Below are 14,657 nucleotides of genomic sequence, written 5' to 3'. Positions count from 1 at the left end.
CTTCTTCCACCCCTCTACATTTAACTCTATCATCACGCTCTTCTATTTTTTTCTTTGTCACGTGTTTTACTCATCTCCCCTCAAAGCATCTACGTCACTTGCCTCAGCTACTCCCAGTAGCACTGTGTCATACACTTTTACCATTCTTTGGGTGGCCAATAGGAGAGCATTACTAAAACCACCTGATAGCACACAGCTGGGTGGAAAAGCAGATAAACAACCTCTGGAATATGTCAGTGTGATCACACGTCATTTTTAAAATTGAAGTCTAAGATTTCCATTTCCGGGCTGAAAGTCTATTGCAATTCAATCTGTCTAAACTCAGCTTCCCCGTTGTCAAAAATTTTAAAAATGAACAATGTATTTTTGTAAGCCAAGTTCTGGCAAACATACTAAAATCAAGGTCAGTTAGCCTTGGGTTTAATCAAGATCTGTGAGTATGTTTTTTTAGCCACAAACTAAACTTGAATCCATTATTTTAAGTAATAAATTTTGCACACATACACTTGAATTGTGTGCTTTGTCACTGTCTTGGGTCCTTTCAAATTGGAACATTAGAACAACCATTGGCTGCCCAATAAATTTAAATATATAACGTTGCACTGGACCTTCACTGAATTGTAATCTTCCCTGAGAGACTAGAGTATCTGAATAGAAGTAAAACTAACCACATAATACAGAATTGTTTTAATAATACAATATTTAATATTGTCACTTTACCGTTTATCACATTTCTGTTTATGGAACTTTGCTGTTCACAAATTGACTGGCATGTTTCTCAATACTACAACAGTGACTACATTTCAAAAGGCATTTCACAGGTTTTGAAATGCTTTGGAAATCTACTGTCCTGTTATAAGTCTATATGCTTCTAGAGACTATCATACATCATTTTTTAAAATTCATTTTGTAGAACATGGGTGTTGCTAGCTGGCCCGAATTTATTGTCCATCCTGAGTTGCCCGAGAGTCAGCCACATTATTGTAGCTCTGGAGTCACATGTAGGCCAGACCACGTAAGAACAGCAGATTTCATTCCCTAAAGGACATTAGTGAACCAGATGGGTTTTTCCAACAATCAACGATGGTTTCATGGTCATCAGTAGATTCTTAACTCCAGATTCTTTTAAATGAATTCAAATTCCATTATCTGCTGTGGCCGGATTCAAAGCCAAGTCCCCAGAACTTAGGCTGAGCTTCTGGAGGAATAGTCTAGGCAGGCTCGAAGGGCTAGATGGCCTACTCCTGCTCCTATTTCTTATGTTCTTATGTTCTTATTATAATACCATGAGGCCATTGTCTCCCCCAGTGTCTTATAGATTACTAAAAATATGGACAAGCACGTATCATTTGATGACGAATGGACTACTTGCTCACCCCTAGATTATGTTACTTGTCTTTGCTGTTGTGATTTCAATCAAACAGCAGGCACTCAACTCCAATCGCTAAGGAAATGTAACGCGGTACTGCCTATACAGAGGTTTCACTTATCCCATTCCAAATGGGTTCTGTTGTTTCTATTTTTCTAAACATGGATCATCACATCAAAACATGAACGTCTTCTTAACTGGACCAAGTCCTGGGCAATCAACAACTAACTCAAGTGGTGTCAACGCACACGTCTTTGCATTCAGAGCATGGCTCATTGCTCGTCCCAAAGTACTCGCTGCAATCTGCTAAGATAGCTTTCGTCCAAAGTAGTAAAATCCAATCATTAAGCTAATACCCCTAGATTTTAGTGTGTAACCATTCAACTTGAGTAGGTTTTATGGAAATAATGTCAATAAAAATTTAAAAGACCTCCTGGTTTTTGAATTTCTGCAAGCAACCTTGTCTGGTCCCTTAAACTTTAATAAATCATTAAAAACTCTGACTTTCTCACCAGCATTTGTAAATCTAAATCAACCACATTGCAGAGACATCTGTCTGATTAAATTACTATTTATTTCAAAATTTCAATTAGAAAACAGGCTGTCTGGAAAACTTGACATTAAAGGCCGGTTTCCTGTTTTGTTCTGAATGCTGCATTTATGTCTTCAAAAGGTTCACTCTGCTCTTTGCTATGGTAATCAAACTCTCTACCCTCCCCAGAAAAAAAACTTTCCATTGAAGTCACTGAATTTTAAAAATACCAGATGATAAAAATGTTTGAGAAAAGTCACATCAGCTTTCTTAAATTAACACTTTAATTCTTAAAAGGCCCACATTCTCTTCTACTTAAATTTGCTCTGCAACTGATTGATTTTCCCTTTATGGGGACTAGGGAAAGAATTTTCAGTTTTTGTACCTGGATTCAAGAGGCAAAAAGTAATAAGCAAACTTGAAATAAAAGGACTGTGAGTAAGACATCCAAAATATAAGCTGGAATTACTAGAAGTGCTAAGAAAGACCATTAATATCTAAAAAAGCAAGATGGGTTAACATTCAGCTATAACCTTTCATCAGAAGTCAAGAGGACCTGAGTTTTGATTCCAGTTCTGGATTAGCTAAATTTCACTGCAGGAAATGTTCCCCTACAATGTAGATTGTGGAGAATGTCTTAGAGTTTCCAGCAAGCTGTTCTTAAGAAAGATTATGGTCCTCTCAAATAATTTCCTCACTAACTTCTTCTTAAGAAAGCAATGTCTCATGAAAACAAATCATTGTGGGATAAAAAGGGTCACATTCAGGCCATCAATACTTCTCTTTCCACAGATTATCATACAACTTACCCCTTCATAGACTCTGTACCGTCACAGACTCTACCCCATCTATTAAATTTGTTGAATCTTATTTAATTATTCTGTAAATCCCAAATGTTAAGCAAATTATTAGACTATCTATCATGTGTCCATGTCAATCCTGATCTAAGAGGCTCCTCGCTCTCTTTTAGCTGGTGCTATGAATGACATTCATGGCAGATTATCAATAAATCATTGGCAATCTTCACCCAAATAAACAGTATAGCAAAAAAGCTGCAGCAAAGACTGGGACACAGAGGGCATTTTGCAGAGGGCCAATAGAACAGGCTTCTTTCACTAAATAATTTTGTTCATTTTAAGAGCTCTCTAATTTGTGAAAATTAAACATATTGGAATGCAAAACCATTCGTGCAATATTCAAAACAGTTTCACTGAAAAAAGATGGATTTTACAAACTAACCTACTGCTAAAATGTAAAATCTATATCAACAATTTTCATTGCAGCGTGAATTCTCCAGCCATTCACATCCCACTACTGCTGCAAGTGAAGACAGAGAATTTGGCACTTAGCCAAATCTCCATTCATTGCAGCAGGACCAGAGTGACCTGCTGCCACGAGTGGCTGGAGAATTCCAGCCCATTTGGAGTTTAGTTTTACAGATGCTATAAGTATGGCAATGAGAAAAAGTAGTGATTGAAAAATAAATGTGCTGAATCTGTCAAGAACCAGTGGAAATATTTTTGCCATTGGATAATGTCATAAAATGGATAATATCCAATTACACATTCATTTAAACCCCCATTCTATTGCAGCCCAATGGAAAGGAAAACGAGGTACGGTATTTGGCTAATTTATCATTTCACACCATTACAGAAAAAAGACTTCCCGTAAGACTAAACCTAGAAGAAATTTCTACAAGCCCTGAAAATAAAGCCATTTTTAATTTTAAATTTCCTAAAACGTACGGATAGGGCACACTTTCATGTACAACAAGCAAACAAACTTGCAACTATATGATAACTTTCACAACCGCAGGGCCTCCCAAAGCACTTCATAGCAAAGAAGTAATTTTGCTCTGAAAAAGAGTCATACAGATTCAAACATTAACTCTCTCTCTCTCTAGCTCCGTTTCTCTTTCCACAAATGCTGCAAGACCTGCTGAGTTTTTCCAGCATTTTCTGTTTTTTACTTTATATTATGTAAATGGTTTTGCAATGTAAAACAGCCAAATTGCATATAGTAAGATTTCACAAACAACAAAGAGATAAATAACTAGATAACCAGTTTTGGTGATACTGTTTGAGGGATATATGTTGACCAGGACAGCAGAATAATTCCCCTGCTCTTAATCAAATAGTGCTGAAAGAGGGCAAAGGATGCCTTGCTTCAATATTGCAAGTCAACACATCTGACAGTGTAATATTCCCTAATTACAGTGCTGAGGTATCTGTCTGGATTACACGTTCAAGTTTCGGTGTGCATACAAACCCACAACCTCTGACTCCAAAGCAAATGTATGACTACTGAACACAGGCTGATGTCTAAGTACAAGATATGCCAGCCTAAAACTTTGATGGTTCTGTGATGGTGTTACAAACACTAAATGGATCCCTAAACATCCAACATTATCATTGGAATCCACGTTGACATACCTCACCAAAAATGGGCAGTCCACATTAATGGTAAAAGCTTATTCATAGGAGCTCAGAGCCAATACCTGAAACAAGTGTATGTGCAAATAGAGCACCTCTGACAGTACAGTGCTAGCTCAGTACTGCCTAGATTATGTGCTCGCCCCTCTGAAGAAGGGATTCAAGCCTATGACTTCTTGATTAAAAGTCAATATATTACAATATAAAAGTCAATTAATATTACTGAATCAAGGTTGACACTTAAGTGTTCTTATTTTATTAATAAAGGCAAATTTGCAACTACTCAAATGGCATCATGAAAATATTTGATTGTATAAAAGTATGTTGCTCTAAATAAATGAAGGAAAGCAGTTGTGTAGATTTTTGACTGTAATCTTGAAACAAACAGGGATGCTTCCATTCTCAAAAAATATATTAAAAAGTGCTTTCTGTTCACCAAATTCAAATTAACTTTAGCAAAACTGGGGTGGCATGGTTTCACAGTGGTTAATATTGCCGCTGTCTCACAGCGCCAGGGACCCGGGTTCAACCTTGGGTGACAGTCTGTGTGGAGTTTGCATATTCTCCCTGTGTCTGCGTGATTTTCTTCCAGGTACTCTAGTTTCCTCCCACAGTCCAAAGGTGTGCAAGTTAGGTGGATTGGGCATGGCTAAATTGCCTCTTAGTGCCACAAGATGTGCAGGTAAGGGGGATTAGTGGGGTAAATATGTGGGATTGCGGGGCTAGGGCCTGGTCGGAGAATGGTGCAGACTCAATGGGCTAAATGGTCTCCTTCTGCACTGTAGGGATTCTGTGATTCTATGAAAACTGGAAAAATGAAGAGGCTCAACATGGCACCTTCAACATCAAGATTCTTTGTGAATTTGCAGAGATCAAGCAAACCAAAAAAAAACATTCTCAACAGAGATAAGATTCTGTCTTTGCAGGTGCCCTCAGCCAAGCATATATTGATAAAAAAATTAAAACAGAGACAGAATCATCATTTTCAGAGATCCATATCAAAGACACAAACTGAGGGCAGGATCAGTGGTATTGGCATAAGCTGAAAGTTCTAAAAAAGAATTTCGAACAACAAAATAATGTTGATCTTTTTTAAAAACGGAGTGAGGCAAAGATATATGTTCTGTGCTGTAAGAATCGTCATGTAAAATATGATTATTTCAGATGACATATGAAGGAAAGCATGGGCATTTTATAGGCTGTGCAGAGACAATATTCAGCAGCTAAAGATCAAAAATTCCTTTAGATATTAACACTGCTACAATCTCGGAGATATTTAGGAGATAGCTCTCAGCAAGAAGCGTTTAAAACCAATCACTGGAATTTAATAAAAAATCAAATTCACAGAGTAACAGGACAAGTATTCAATGCTTACATTCCAAAGTTTGTCCATAGCCTTCCAAAGATAACAGGTCAGTTTTTTTTTAGATCTTATCAGTGCCCAGCATCAAAACGGTATTAGGGATGCATCATATGGAATCAGCTAGATGCCAATTTGTGAGCAATCAAGAAAGCACTGTAGGTAGCACAGGCAAAACTGAATAGCTAAATGAGTTAATATAACTTTTAAACACCGAATCTGTAAAATATTTCCAGCAGATTTTAGTAGTTATTGAGCGCTAGTTGTGCGACTCAAGATCCGTTTTGCATGCAAATCTGTGTCAGTATAGCATTGGGTAATGAAGGATAATATCAGTTACATTAAAGCCATAGAAAATGTTTTGAAAGAACAGTTTCATCAAAAGATTTTCATATTTCATACAACAGTTTTCTTTTGCTGGCAAAGTGACTAAGTCAATTCTACCCATATTAGATGCAGATGCCCTTCAAAGAGAGTGGAATAGATCCACTTAATTTTCAACTAAGAATGGATTCATCCCAACTTAATTTATTTAAATGCTATGGGAAGACCCCATCATCTACATCTTAATACCTGAATCATGCCCAATATCCAGAGAGAGGAGAATGGAAACATATTCTTTTCGCTACAATTTGACAAAGTAGTGTCATCTTTAGCAGTACAGTGGTTAGCACTGCTGCCACATTGTGCTGGGGACCCGGGTTCGACTCGCAGCTTGGCTCACATTCCATGTGGAGACTGCACGTTCTCCTCATGTCTGTATGGGTTTCCTCCGGGTGCTCCGGTTTTCTCCCACATTCCGAAAGACGTGCTGGTTAGGTGCTTTAGCCATACTAAATTTTCCCTCAGGCACCGGAGTGTGGTAACTCGGGGATTTTCACAGTAACTTCATTGCAGAATTGTAAGCCTGCTTGTGACACCAATAAATAAACTTAAAAACTTAAATATATTCGCTATTATGGCATAAGTTCGACACTTATCCAGACTTATTTTCCATTTCTTTCATCTCATGGAATTCACCTTCCCTTTTCAGAATATCAGCTTTCAACATACCTAACTTCTTCTGGCTTTTGAAGCTTTTGGCATAAACAACAAGGTCTTCTTGATAGAGTATAACCTTTCCATATGACCTTTAGCTCATGTCCGTGTCAGAATTTTGCGTGGTTATCTGAGTCCTCTCTCCGATGATGTGAATAGGAAGTTATTCACAGGCGTGGCACAGTGCGTAACATGGCTGCCTCATAGCACCAGCGCTCCAGGTTTGATTCCCAGCTTGGGTGACTGTCTATGTAGAATCTCTGTGTCTGTGTGGTTTCCTCCAGGTGCTCCAGTTTCCTTGCACAGTCCAAAAGATGTGCCGGTTAGGTGCATTGACCATGCTAAATTCTCCCTCAGTGTACCCGAGCTGGTGCCAGAGTGTGGTGACTAGGGGGTTTCCACAGTAACTTCATTGCAATGTTAATGTAGATCTATTTGTGATTAACAAATAAACTTTAAAAAACTCTACCCTTAAGCTCCCAAACGGAAATCCAATCTTCTTGTGCCATGAGCCTGCAGTCTGTTCAGTCTGTTCCACATCTTGGTTAATGCCGCAACAGACATGTTGGTCCCTCTGTTTGGTCATAAGCTGGCTGGAACCCCAATAGTATTTAAAGAAAATATGAAAAGAAACAAGGATAGGTTCATATCTCCTACCTTCCAGCACTTAGTATGAGTGCTGATGGCTAGTGGCAACAGAACAATTACAAAAATTAATACTCTGCTTAGGGCACAAGATCTTCCTTTAGTAATCTTACACTCACTAATAAAAAAAACTGATAAGCTCATTGGTTATCAGCCTCACGTTTGCCAAATCATTTAGAAGTGATAACCCCTTCCTGAAGGATAAGGGGGGAGATTGGTAAACCAAAGTGTTTGTGAACAACCCAGAAACTTTATTTTTTCTCATCGCAACCCACAACTTCAATTTCACAACTTGCCAGTCTACTACCACAACTGCTTGGCTACCACATGCTGATAACAGATCAAATCTTCATTAATCTAAAAAAAAAGACTTGCAGTTAGAAGGCGCAATGATCACCACAAGTCTCAAAGCCCTTTGCAACAAAAGAAATACTTTTTGAACTGTAAATAGTGCCAAGGAACTTTTACTCAAGAATTTGTGAGAATGAAATATTGGGGAAATTGAAGCCATTTCACCGGATTTTCCTGTCGTTCCCCTCAGCAGGTTCTTCTGGTCTCGCCAAAGGCAACCCGCAGGTGAGCCATGCTAAACACCATAGACATCTGTGGGATCGGATAATCCTGCCAGTGGCCAATGGTAAGCTGTCTCCCCTGCCACAAAACACAATGTGGGGAAGTTGAAAAATCAAATGAATTGTTTTTGGTCTCCGCTCCAAACACCATTCGCTAGCTACTGACAATCTCTCTCCCTGGCAACAACCTGTCATATAGACAACCCTGTTTGCAATCTTGGTATCACATTTGACTCTGAAATAAGCTTCCAACCTCTTATTTGTGGACTCATGAAGGCCACTTATTTCCACCTCCATAACATCATCTGACTTTGATCCTGCCTCAGCTCATTTGCTGCTGAAACCCTCATTCACATCCTTGTTATCTCCATACTCAATTATTCCCACACTCATCCCTCTGTAAATTAGAATTCATCCAAAGCTCTGCTGCCTATGTCACAGCAAGTCCCATCCTCATATCACCCCAGTGCTCATTAACCTACATTGGATCCCTGTCAAGCAATGTTTTGATTTTAAAGTTCTCACCCATATTTTCAAGTCCCTCCCTGGCCTTGTTCTTCTTTGTCCATGCAATCTCATCAAACTCCATAATTGCTCCACCGTTGGTGGCCATATCTTCATTGGCCAAGCTCTTGAATACACTCCCTCTCCACCTCTCTACTTCACTTTCCACCTTTCTGATGCTCTTTAAAATCTACCTCTTTGACCAGGCTCTGGTCACCTGACTTAATATTGTCCTAAGTGTCTCGTGGCACACTCTATTTTATAATGGTCCTATGAAGTACCTTTAGACATTGCGTTACATTTAAAGGTGCTAAATAAATATACATCATTTTTGATGTTGTTGGGAACTGACGGGTTTGATGAAGGGACCCACCCAAACATTAATCTGCCTTTCTCCTAAAGTTGGACTGACACGCCGTACAGACCCAGGACTTCCTAATTATTTTAAAATCTGAGCTGTAATTTTTGGTCTGTAAAATGAAGATTCCTCGGAAAATTTTTACCTAAATCCAAGAAATTAGGTAGACAATTATATCACATTCCTCAGATCCTTCATGTTTTTATTCATGAGAATTATTTCATGTACCTTGTCTGCTCAGAATGTGAAGTAATTATACCACACACCTGAATGGTATAGCAGCACAAGGTCCAGCTGACTGGTGATTCTCCAATCTATTCACAGGTTTTAAGTCGGTCCGCCTTGTGTCCAACGAGGGGCATACACGCGATGGGTCGTACTGGGGCTGCTCTTGGTTGTTCGAGATTGGCCTAGTGCTTCATGTCATTAGTGTGTGCCTAAACTGGACCAGATACTGGGCAAGACAACAGCTCAGCGACTATCACTGACTGCTGTGCAGACACATGGATTTGGGCCGGTGTCTGTGGGAGTTTGCGCATTCTCCCCGTGCTTGCGTGGGTTTTCTCCGGGTGCTCCGGTTTCCTCCCACACCCCAAAGATGTGCTGTTAGGCTGATTGGCAGGAATAAATTGTCCCTAAATCAGTTTCCCTCAATCTGGATGGCCATAAAACATTAGACAAGGGTCGTGGGTGGAGAGGGGGACTGGTGGTGTTGAGATGGCGGCGCGGGCTCATTGGGCCGAAGGGCCTGTTTCCCGGGCTGTTTTTGTTCTTTGTTCTTTGTATTTGACATTCCATATCTCTCATAATGTTATTATCAGAACTGCTTGTTTCAAGTTCCTATCTCTGTTACTTTAATTAACTCAATGGGGGAACTATTCCATTAAGACGAGAGAAAGAGGAATTTGAAAGGAAAACACTATCCACATGGGCAATCTCTCTCTTCACATTAATGAAGAAAGTTATTTAGTTATCTCACTTTACAGGACTACCGTGAGCCACTTACAAAATTGTTTCCCCCTTTATCAAAATGCCTTACATTTCCACAGCTAAATTTTATGTGGAAGGCAGCCACTACAATGAGAAAATAATTAAAACCTGCCCGTATGTTAGACTAGCTTATTTAAAATATAAATATTCATGCTCATAAAAAGATCCTCATTTTTTTGGTTCATCAATTAAACCCATTATCAAACAAGGCACATGGGCAAAATAACTATCTGTGATGTTATGCAGACATGGATAATGTTTTTTTTATCTAGTTCCTTTTTCTCTCATTATAATGGAATTGTTCATACGTTGATCTATTTATAGTAACAGAGATGGGAATTTGATTAAAGCATAGTAAGCATTTATGACAATAACATCACCAGTAATTTGCCAGATGATTCCTCTACTATAACTGGAAATGATCCCTGATATCAATTTCAATAATCCATCTGCTTGCGCTACATTGATTTCAACTGAGCAGTAGCACCAAATTTCACCTCAGGACCATCACAGAATCATAGAATCCATACAATGCAGAAGGAGGCCATTTGGCCCATCGAGCCTGCACTGACAACAATCTCACCCAGGTCCTATTCCCATAACCCCAAGTATTTACCCCCTAACACTAAGGGTCAATTTAGCATGGCCATTCAACCTAACCTGCACATCTTTGGACTGTGGGAGGAAACCAGAGCACCTGGAAGAAACACACGCAAACACGGGGAGAAAATGCCAGCACTACACAGACAGCCACCGAAGGCCGGAATCGAACCCGGGTCCCTGGTGCTGTGAGGCCACAGCGCTAATCATTGTACCACCATGCCAATGGAGGGAGGGATAAACAAGCCAGGATTTTCCCCCTGATAGGTCACTATTATGCACCATAGAAAACATTCTTTCTGATTGTATCACAACTTGGTATGGCTCCTGCTCTGTCCAAGACTGCAATAAACTACAAAGGGTCGTGAACAAAGCCCAGTCCATCATGCAAACTGACCTCCTATCCACTGACTCTGTCTACACTTCCTGCTGCCTCGGAAAAGCTGCCAGCATAATCACCGTGCACCCCGGACATTCTCTCTTCCACCTTCTTCTGTTGGGAAAAAAGATACAAAAATCTGAAGTCACGCACCAACTGACTCAAGAACAGCTTCTTCCTTGCTGCCATCAGACTTTTGAATGGACCTAGCTTGTATTAATTTGATCTTTCTCTATATCCTAGCTATAATTGTAACATTACGTTCTGCACTCTCTCCTTTCCTTTTCTATGTACAGTATGCTTTGTTTGTATACCACGCAAGAAACAATACTTTTCACTATATACTAATACATGAGATCATAATAAATCAAATCAAATTATTTGCTACCTGCTAGAAGTATGCAGCTGAAGGCATCAATGTGAGAGTCACACCAGGGTCAGCTGTGATGCCTCCACAGTGAAATAGCTTGCCCATACTATGTCTACGTTCATAAATAAAGAACAGCTAATTGGATGAGGGAGTAGATGTGCTTAAATACTCTGGAACTGTACCTAAAAGTTACTGCCTTTAGGAAATGGAGACAATTTGGAGGAATCGAAAAAAATCCAGCCTCTATTCAACACATTGCAGCAAAAAAATGTTCTGCACGTTTCAAGTAAATGTCAAAGCTTGTCAAATTTGGAAGATCAGTCAGAGCAGTTCAATATTAATAACAGCAATTCATTATCAGTTACCTTCCAGACATACTTCATGCACTAAAATTGCAGTCATGGACTGTAGTTAGATTTTATTATCTTGAAACATCTTTAGATTGATGAATCCGCAGCAGTTGATACTTTTCCTAAATAGAAAATAAAAATCTATCTAACTATGCTATGTTGCATTTAATTTTATTTAAGTAGATGGTTAAATGTAGACCAATCTACATCTTCTTCCTCCCCTTTATATTCATACTGCATTGACATAGCAGCTCACCACCATCTTCTGAAGAGCAACTAGGGCACTAAATGCTGGCCTAATCAGCAATGCCCACACCCCTAAATTAATTTTTAAAAACTAGTCTTACTATAATGTAAAAGGATACGGTAATGTATAAGGATGTGGAATGATACTAACGTTTTTCTCTTTTAATTCACAGGTTTTAAGTCGGTCCGCCTTGTTGTCCAACGAGGGGCATACACACAGTGGGTCGTATAAGGGCTGCTCTTGGATGTTCGCGAGAAGCCTAGTACTTCATGTCATTAGTGTACGCTTAAACTGGACCAGATGCTGGGCAACACGACAGCTCAGTGACTATCACTGTTTGCTGTGCAGACACATGGATTTGGGCCAGTGTCTGTAGTAGTTTGCGCATTCTCCCCGTGCTTGCGTGGGTTTTCTCTGGGTGCTCCGGTTTCCTCCCACACCCCAAAGATGTGCTATTAGGTTGATTGGAGGTAATAAATTGTCCTTAAATTAGTTTTCCCTCAATGTGGAATGCCATAAGCATAGATAAGGGTCATGGGTGGAGGGGGGACTGGTAATGTTAAAATGGCGGCGCGGGCTCATTGGGCCGAAGGGCCTGTTTCCCGGGCTGTTTTTGTTCTTTGTTCTTTGTACTTTGTAATGTATACCATATTGATTTCAGTATCCCAAACTAAAAAACACTCCTCTCTCTCCATCTTCTCCTTGACTTACAATCATCAGATCTTCGGTGTTACCTATTCACGACCTACTCATACAAAACATGCATTAAAGTTTATTTATTATTGTCACAAATAGGCTTGCTTTAACACTGCAATGAAGTTACTGTGAAAATCCCCGAGTCACCACACTCCGGCACCCGTTCAGGTACACTGAGAGGGAATTTAGCATGGTCAATACACTTAACTAGCACATCTTTCAGAAGAAACTGGAGCACCTGGAGGAAGCCCATGCAGACATGGGGAAAACATGCAGACTCTACACAGAGTGTGGACCAAAGCCAGGGATCAAACCCAGGCCTCTGGTGCTGTGAGGCAACAGTGCTAACCATTGTGCCATTGTGAAATCTTTACAAAGGTTGTAAGACATAGAACCAAACAGAACAGTTGTTAATATTCAAACATCCACAACTAATATAGAGATAAATATTTGAAGTAGTTAATCCACACCATGATTCATTGGAACTGGAAGCTAAATGCCTCTGCACATTATTCATCCACTATACGTGCAATACACATTACCAAGCACTGAAGACTTGGTGGGTAAGAAATCAGAATTCACTAATATGAATTAAATACTTCTCTCTTTAACCTATGTGGCATTTCAAGCTAAATCCTAGAGCTCAACATGAGACATTGTGAACATTGTCGAAGTACAACATTCTAATAGATGACAATGAATCTTTTATTGCTTACTTAAAACCATTCATTATTTACCTTAGACTATTGGATTTAAGACTGCTAAGGTATTTGAACATAATTACACACTTGTTACATAACTCACAGGATAATTTGACAATATATTTAATAAAGTTACAAAAGCATCAGAGGGAAATTTTTTTATCATAATCACCATTTAGAGGAATGGTCCTTCCCAAAACATGGACCTGTATTTCCCTGCAAGATGCTGAGTGACACATTGTGCCTTTCACATTTCCATTTAAATTCTTTCTTTATATTGTATACATAATTATCTGATGTAACCACTGATGGACATGGTCTAAGTCGTTGAAGATTTTCCCCTTTAAGGTACAATTACAGTAGAATTGTAGCACTGCTGCAGTTTCACAATGCTGACATTGCTTCATAGAAATGGATTCTCCTGCTGTTACATTTGGATATATAGGATCTCATAACTGCAGGGCATAGAGGGAAATTGGATGGAAGCGATAAGCAGTCAAAGATACACATGTGTTGTGACAAAAGAATCTGCCCAAATGTAAATGGAGCCTGAATTGAAAGCAGTCAGGGTCAGATCTAACAGATTGAAACAGAGCAAAATTCCCTGAAGGTGGGGGGTGGAATTCTCATTTCCTTCACCCCAGGTGTAGGTCAGTCTTTAAACATACTGGCTGGAGTTCTCCAATCTAGTTCACCCCACCACTGCTGCCCTTAAGAATGGAGAATTTGCCACTCAGCCAGAACACCATTCACTGCAGTGAGGCTGGAGAATCCCAGCTGCAGGTGAGAATGGAGAATTCTGGCCATTATTTATCCATGATGTGGAGATGCTGGCGTTGGACTGGGGTAAACACATTAAAAAGTCTCACAACACCAGGTTGTGGACTGGTTGGACTTTAACCTGGTGTTGTGAGGCTTTTTACATTATTTATCCTCCAGAAGATGAACATAGATGCATAGCCAAAATCACTCTGCTAGTTAATCTGTGGGAATATAATCTTTGTTAAGAATTGACTAACAAAACTGTTCAACTCATTGTAGACAATTCAGGGGCCAAAATCCAACCCCCACTTCACGCTGCAATGTATAAGTCCACCATGTACTATATTTTCTCATTTTAGAAACTGGAATGTTAATCTTATTTAAACACAACTTATAGAAACTCCATATTTTGTTTCCTTTACTCTTTCATGGGATGCGGGCAGCATTTATTGCCCATCCTAATCGCCCTTGAACTGGACACTTCAGAGATCAGTTAAAAGTCAGCAATATTACTGTGGAGTGACATGTAGGCCAACCCATATAAGGGTGATAGCTTTCCTTCCCTAAAAATGCATTAGTGAACCAGGTAGGTTTTTACAACAAATGATGATAGTTGTGAAGCCACCATTACTGAGATTAGCTTTTTCTATTGTTGATTTATCAATTGAATTCAAATTCCACCAGCAGTCATGGTGAAATTTGAATCGTTGTTCCCAGAGCATGAATCTGGGTCCAGTGTCATTACCACTACA

The 14,657-nt window shown here is 39.4% G+C and overlaps 1 protein-coding gene across 4 annotated transcripts in view; it reads right to left on the bottom strand.

Moving 5' to 3' along the window:
- Nucleotides 1–14,657, bottom strand: part of LOC145344961 (proto-oncogene tyrosine-protein kinase LCK-like) — an 87,049-nt gene that overhangs the window by 63,379 nt on the left and 9,013 nt on the right. The window contains exon 1 of one of the 4 annotated variants that reach the window (XM_080192353.1): nt 10,798–10,880. The exons of 1 other annotated variant lie outside the window; for it this stretch is intronic. The gene's annotated coding sequence lies outside the window, so the exon portion shown is untranslated. Of the gene's footprint in view, nt 1–6,266; nt 6,300–6,746; nt 7,415–10,797; nt 10,881–14,657 lie in introns of those variants that run through there. 2 more of the 4 variants (XM_080192351.1, XM_080192354.1) reach the window with 2 other exon arrangements.

This window comes from Carcharhinus amblyrhynchos, chromosome 7 (assembly GCF_965287045.1).
Source record: "Carcharhinus amblyrhynchos chromosome 7, sCarAmb.v2.hapA, whole genome shotgun sequence".
Classification (NCBI taxonomy): domain Eukaryota; kingdom Metazoa; phylum Chordata; class Chondrichthyes; order Carcharhiniformes; family Carcharhinidae; genus Carcharhinus; species Carcharhinus amblyrhynchos.
This window is presented reverse-complemented; position numbering and strand designations above follow the sequence as displayed.